Source organism: Microtus oregoni, unplaced genomic scaffold (genome assembly GCF_018167655.1).
Source record: "Microtus oregoni isolate MIOR12 unplaced genomic scaffold, Mior012 000011F_ref0000422, whole genome shotgun sequence".
Lineage (NCBI taxonomy): Eukaryota > Metazoa > Chordata > Mammalia > Rodentia > Cricetidae > Microtus > Microtus oregoni.
In genome coordinates, this window is record NW_024543070.1 from 41950465 (window position 1) to 41957435 (window position 6971).

General features: G+C 41.5%; 1 pseudogene; it reads right to left on the bottom strand.

Moving 5' to 3' along the window:
- Positions 1 to 1722, bottom strand: part of LOC121453198 — a 71865-nt pseudogene extending 70143 nt beyond the window's left edge.
- Between the last annotated feature and the right edge of the window lie 5249 nt (positions 1723 to 6971).

A 6971-nucleotide genomic window follows, 5' to 3' on the forward strand; every position in this document is an offset into this window, starting at 1 on the left:
TTAAATTGTAGTCCGGGCTGTCTCAAGCTCATGATTCTCCAGCCTCAGCCTCCCGAGTACTACAATTGCAGTCATGAGCCACAATGTGTAGCTTGTCTGTTTGTTAGATTGTTTGTGTACCGCTGAGGATTGAATCAGTATCAAATGGTGATGCAGCTGGGAAAGAGAGACTCACAGATGTGTAGAGAAAACCTGCCAAGTTTATCCACTGAGTCTTAGAGAATATGCAGGAATATTTATTTGCTGGTTTGTTTATTGATGTGTAGCCCAGGCTGGCCTAGACTCTTGGCAACTGTCACTCCTATGTGCTGGGATTCCAGGCTTGAGACACTAAGCCCTGTTACCAACTCAGCTTGTAGTCACTGAACCTACCTTCCATGAGAGTGTGTTACGTTAGCCAATGACTCGCTGACTAAATTGGAATTGAAAATTAGTTGGGCATCATTTTTTTTTTTTAGTTTCACAAGGTTAGCATGAAGACCGCACTTCCTTGTCAAATATAAGGTCTTTTCTGAAGGTCAGCAGGCAATTCCTCAGAGGGACCGAATTCAGGCCCCCCTCCCACTGCGTTTCCTTTCTCCTTTGTGGCCTGGTCTCAACTGAAGACCCAGACCACAGACCTCACTGCTGACAGAACTCGTCCTGGCTTTACTGTCAACATTAGGTTACAGTATGATTAGCCTACAGCTGCCTGAGCCTGCCGGGGCATAGAAAGTTCCCTGGGGTAACTTAAATTTAGATCTAGCAGCTTTCCCTTCTTGACAGGTGTGAATCCGTGCAGTGTTAGAACTCTAGACCAAATGAGCAAACTAAAGCAGCCAAGTGCTGGCTCTACACTCATTCATGGTCTCCGGGCCTTCCTCTATCAAGATTAAAAGAGACGAGGGCCAATACTCAAATGATAATTATTAACCTGGCCTTTAATCTTCTTTCTCCAATCAAGTATGATATTAGAGCTTCGTGTCTGCGTTGAGTTTTAGAGTTTTCCGGAATGAGTCTGAGTTCAGTTTTACAGTAGCATTCTTTCTGCATCGAAATAGACCCGTGGTTTCTATGCTGGGCCCTCCAGCACAGACCAGATGCAGAAGGGCCTCCTCCCAACCCCCACCCCACCATCACCCCCAATTTAATACCACCACTGAGGGGATTGGGCAGAGGCCAAGCCGCAGGGTTTCCTGGAGGCTCAAGGCCTTGGTTGTCTGCAAGCGCTCTCCCTTCCTGCCACCAAGGCTGGCGATACTTCCTCAGCTTCTCAGCTGACCCTGCAGCACACATTCATTTATTTTTCCTGAATTCAGCTTGTCAAAATATTCTAGGGTCAAGACCCTTGCTGTTTCCAAGCCAACCCCTCCCCTTTGCATTTCCCAGGGATCATCTTGAGAAAGTGACTCTTTTGTCTAGTTTCAAACCAGCTGACTCAATGGAATCACAGCTGTGTGTGTGCATGTGCGTGTGAGTTTGAATGTGCTAACACAGGAGTGCATGTGTGTACTCCCATGTGCTATGACATGTGTGCGTGTGTGCGTGTGTGTACTTCCATGAGCTATGACATGTGTGCGTGTGTGTACTCCCATGTGCTATGACATGCATGTGTGTGTGTGTATACTCCCATGTGCTATGACATGCATGTGGACATCAGAGGAGTGGTTCTCATGGATCCATTCAGTCCTCTTGTTTGGTGGTAAGTGTCCTTACCTGCTGAGCTTGGTCTCCTGACCCCATGAAGCTTCTAGAGATTGACTTTTTTCATCTATCATAAAGCATCTGAGGTTCATTCATTTTTTTTCCTGCAGGTGTCAGAAGCTCATCCCTTTTATTGCTCGGGGAGTTCCTCAGATTGAATATACCACAGTTTGGATAACCATTGACCAGATTTAGGGACATCTGAGTCATTTCCAGCTTGGGCTAATCATGAATCAAGCTATCATAAACATTCTTATACAAGTTTATCATGTGAAGATAAGCTTTTATTTCACTTGGGTGACCACTTAGATGAGTGACGGCTGGGTTGCCTGTTAAACACAAGTGTTACTTTATAAGAAACTGCAAGACTGCTGGTCGGTGGTGGTGCACACCTTTAATCCCAGCACTTGAGAGGCAAAGGCAGGCACATCTCAGTGAGGCCAGCCTGGTCTACAGAGTGAGTTCCAGGACAGCTAGGGCTGCTACACAAAGAAACCCTGTCTCTGGGCGAGAGAGAGAGAGAGAGAGAGAAAGAGAGAGAGAGAGGTGGGAGTGTCATATATCAATCTGTTGATTTCATTGGTTAAGCAATAAAGAAACTGCTTGGCCCTGATAGGTTAAAACATAGGTGGGAGGAGTAAACAGAACAGAATGCTGAGAGGAAGAGGAAGTGAGCTCAGAGACGCCATGCTCCCCTCTCCCGGACAGAGGCAATAGCTCTGCTCTCTGAAGCAGACGCATGAAGCTCAGACCCAGGATGGACGTAGGCTAGAATCTTCCCGGTAAGTGCACCTTGGGATGCTACACACATGATTGGAAATGGGCTAGTCCAGGTACGAGAGTTAGCCGAGAAGAGGCTCGATATAATGGGCCAAGCAGTGTTTAAAAGAATACAGTGTCCGTGTAATTATTTCAGGGTATAAGCTAGCCAGGCAGCCGGGTGCCGGGGACGCAGCCCAGCCGCTCTAATTACTGAGAGAGAGAGAGAGAGAGAGAGAGAGAGAGAGAGAGAGAGAGAAAGAGAGAGATTAATAAATGTTTTTCTAAAGAGAGAATGTTCCTCTGTCTTGTCAGTGGGGCAAATCAATATAGTGTTGATCTAATAAGTCACTATGCTCAGCAACAGTAAGACTAAAATTTGAACAGTAAGACTAAAATTTTAGTAAGACTAAAAATTGAACACCATTTCTGGGTATATTTCCTACATTCCTGTGTATACTGGACTTTTGGATATATACTCTGAATTTTATATGGATATATAAAATAGTTCTCTCTGTCTGTCTCTGTGTCTGTGATAAAAAAGCAGAAAAGAGATCAGTGAAGGATGGAGAGAAGGGAGGAAGGGGACAATCTAGAGATAAGGTCAGACTATATGATCCATTTTAAATCATCTTTATGAAAAGCAACACCACATACAGTATATACCACTAACAAAAAAGAAATATTCAAGTATTTCTATATCAATGACACCTAAACTTTTTGCTATCAAAAAGTCAATCAATAGAACTGTATCTTTAAATTACCTTCATCTATCATATGCCTCCATCACTTAAAGCCATTGCCAAAATCTCCTTTAGAGGAGACTAAAAGGAACTTCAACACACACACCCGAGAACATTCACACACAATCACATATATACATGCACACCACACGCACACACACACACACACACACACACACGGCATAAGTTCAGCAACTCTTTTCTCTAGTAGTCTCCAATAATTACTTTATTGGTTTATTGAACCCAATAAATTTCCAGATATTAGAAGTATAATTTTGAGAGATGTAATCTTTGAAACAAAATTTTGTTACAACAAATTAGATGGTTTTGTATATACTGATGCATAGATGGGCCTATGTAGGTAAAGGCTGCTTGTTCATTCCCAGCCAACTCACACAGAAATATACTAATTAAAACACTGCTTGCCGTATTAGCTTAGGTGTCTTATTAACTAACTCTTACATCTTAAATTAACCCATTTCTGTTATTCTGTGTGTCACCACAAGGCTGTGACTTACCAGGTAAAGTTCCAGCATCTGTCTCCTTCAACAGTTACATGGCATCTCTCTGACTCCACCTTCTCTCCTTCTCTATTTCTGCTCAGAATTCCCACCTTGCTCTATTCTGTGATGCCATAGGCTTAAGTAGCTTCTTTATTCATTAACCAATAAAAGCAACATACACAGCAGGACTTCCCACACTATTCCCCTTTTCTGTCTAATTAAAAGGTTTTAACTTTAATATAGTAAAATTACGAATAAAAAACAGTTATCAAGCAATAATTATAATTACAATATTTAGTCCACTTACATTTGACAAATTAAGGAAAATACTCTATCATCTATTCTATCTTCGGGAGTCTAAAGTTTTATATCTAATTTATCCTTTATTATAACTAAGGAAAACTGTAACTATCTTTCTTCAACTCTTCAAAGACCCCAGAAGGATACAATATTACCTAAGTAAATAGGAAGTGCATTTTAAGCAACTTTCAAAACTCTAGAATTGATAGTCACCTAAGGTTCTTCTGTAACATTGGGGCATCCATCTTCAAACCATTCAAAGGCTTACAGAATATGGTATTTAAATGTTTTAAGAGCTTAGACTTTTCTTAACAATGAGACACATCTGCTCTTGGCAGCACCAATTTACTTCAAGAAGATGATGGGCATTGAAGAAGTTCCTTGTGGAATTTGTTAGCCATTTGGGCAAGAAACTGCTCTTGCCTGGACTGCTTGATGGTATGCTGCATGAACTAGACATGCAAGATCCACAAAAAAAAATGATTACTGAACTTATATAAAGGTGACACAGTCCTTCAGTGTTCCTACTTCATAAAAAATGTCTGCCAGACATTCTGCAGGATACAGAAGAAAGTGACTGACAAACTGCCGATACAGGCAAAACAGTCTTTCAAATTTCCTGCTTTATGGAAAAGTTTGCCAGATACTATGGGCCTGTAGGCTGAAGTATTCATCTTATAGAATATCCCCCCTTTAAATATAAACAAACATTTATAAACAACAATTTAGGGAATTTGGGTATTGTTCTTTAGACTACTTTCTGTTGATTGGGGGTGCTGTTAATCAGGTCTTTCATGGGGTCTCCTTGTGGCAGGTCCATCTCAGCCAGCAGTCCTGAAGCTGTCATGGATGTTGAACCATCTGGGCCACTGCTTCAGGGGCTCTTGTTTGATCAAACCATATTAGCCAGTAAAGAATCCACAGCTTTCTATCCTCTGTAGAAACAAAAGCAGAATCTCTTTTCCAAAGCATCAAATTCTTAGACACAAATTATGAAATCAAGATACCTTTAAAATATATATATATATATATATATATATATATATATATATATATATATAATGATTTAGCTTAGCAGCCTGTACAATGAAATGTCTTTCTGTACTTAACTCATTCACAGTCAAAAAATTTCAAAGAAAACACAATAATATATGTAATCCAGACTTTCTGTATATTTTCCATCCTTATGTGGCTTGGATTTCTTACTTTATTACTTTTTCTAAAAGTTTAATATTTATTTTATTATTTTACTCCTTTAATCTATGACTGGCTATACTCTTTTATATTATAACTATCTATACTCTTTTTCCTCTCTCTCCCAAGCCTATGTACATTTATCCAATGTACCCATTGATGTGACTCATTGTGACCCATTCAGAGGTCTTTTTCATCTGAATCTATCTTCGTTGAGTATCTGTAATCATTTTCTGACCAGGAGCATTTTTTTTAAATGCAAAGTGGGCATGGCTAGGACCAACTCAACTGCCCTGTCTGTTAGCTCCACCCCATCCCACATGGCAGAGGCATACATGTTCACTACCTCTGAGAGCCATGCACATGGCCCCAACTCCACCATCACAGTGGGTCTATGACACGACACCATTAAGCAATTTGTAACACGTTGCTCAAAGACCCCATTTAAGTGCTTGGCCAGAGCTGTTCTTTCAAAAAGCATGAACCAGGAAGCCCTCCCCTAAAGAAGCCATGCAGTCTTCATTGCCAATGCTGAGTCAGGAAGACCTCTCTTAAAGAAGCCATGGTGCCCCTGCTTGCCACCAGCAAACAGAGCCCATCTGGGGAAAAATGTGACTACCAAGAAGCACTCAATTCTGTTCTTTTGTGACTAGAATTATGAAGCCATAAAACAATCCCACACCAGTCCAGAAGAATGGATAATAAAAAGGGTTATTTATTTGAGGGGAAAATTTACAGATCACCATCCCAAACAACAGTCCTGTTGTTGCAAACAGAGAGTCTAGCAGCCCAACAGGAACCAGAAGCCAAAAGAGAGAGTGCCTGGTTCCTGCTGCCTTTTAAAAGTATAAGAGACCATGCCCCAGTGGGCTAGTCTCTTCAAGGCTATTGGCTGAAGGAGCAGAAAGAGCTCCCACAGCACCACCCCCTTTTGTTTAAGTAAGAGAGTTCCAAACCCGATACAAAACAATATACACTAGGAACAGATGTCAAGTATACTATTAGAATTACATGCAGGCAGCGGGGACCAGCAGGGACCAGCGGGGACCAGCAGGGACCGGCACGGTGGAGAATGCAGGTGGCGGGGACCAGCACGCAACACCGAGAGCAGATCACACCACTACAATTAAAGCAAAGAGGTAGGCCTTTTGTTGGCGAGGTCCCTGGCAATCAGGGCACCTAGTGCTGTTCCTGAAAACCCTTCTGAGGGGTGAGAGGGATCTTGGCCCAGGACAGAAGCCAGGAAACAGAGCAAGGGCATTTTGTAAGAGAAGCCCCTGGACAGCAGGGAAACCTGATCTGGTTTTAAAAGACCCATTAGATAGCATTGATAGGAGGAGATAGGCAGGCGCCAAGGCAAGAACACACCCAATAATCTGAAAAAGAATGTGAAAACACCAGAACCCAATGATCATACAACAAAAGGACATGAACACCCTAATACAGAAGAAGTGGAAAATTGACTTTGTGAAAGCAATAGAGTCCCTTAAACAAGATGTAAAAAACGCCCTTATAGAAATGGATGAAAAGTATAACAAAAAGTTTGAAGAAATGAGTAAATACCTACATGATACCCTGGGAAACCAAGAAAAAACAATCAAACAGGCAATGGAAACGGTTCAAGAATTGAAAACTGAAATGGAAGCAAGGAAGAAAACACAAACTGAGGACCAGCTGAATATGGAAAATCTAGGTCAATGAGCAGAGTCTGCAGAAACAAGCATAATCAATAGAATACAAGAAATAGAAGAAAGAATCTCAGATTCTGAGGACACCATAGAGAAAATAA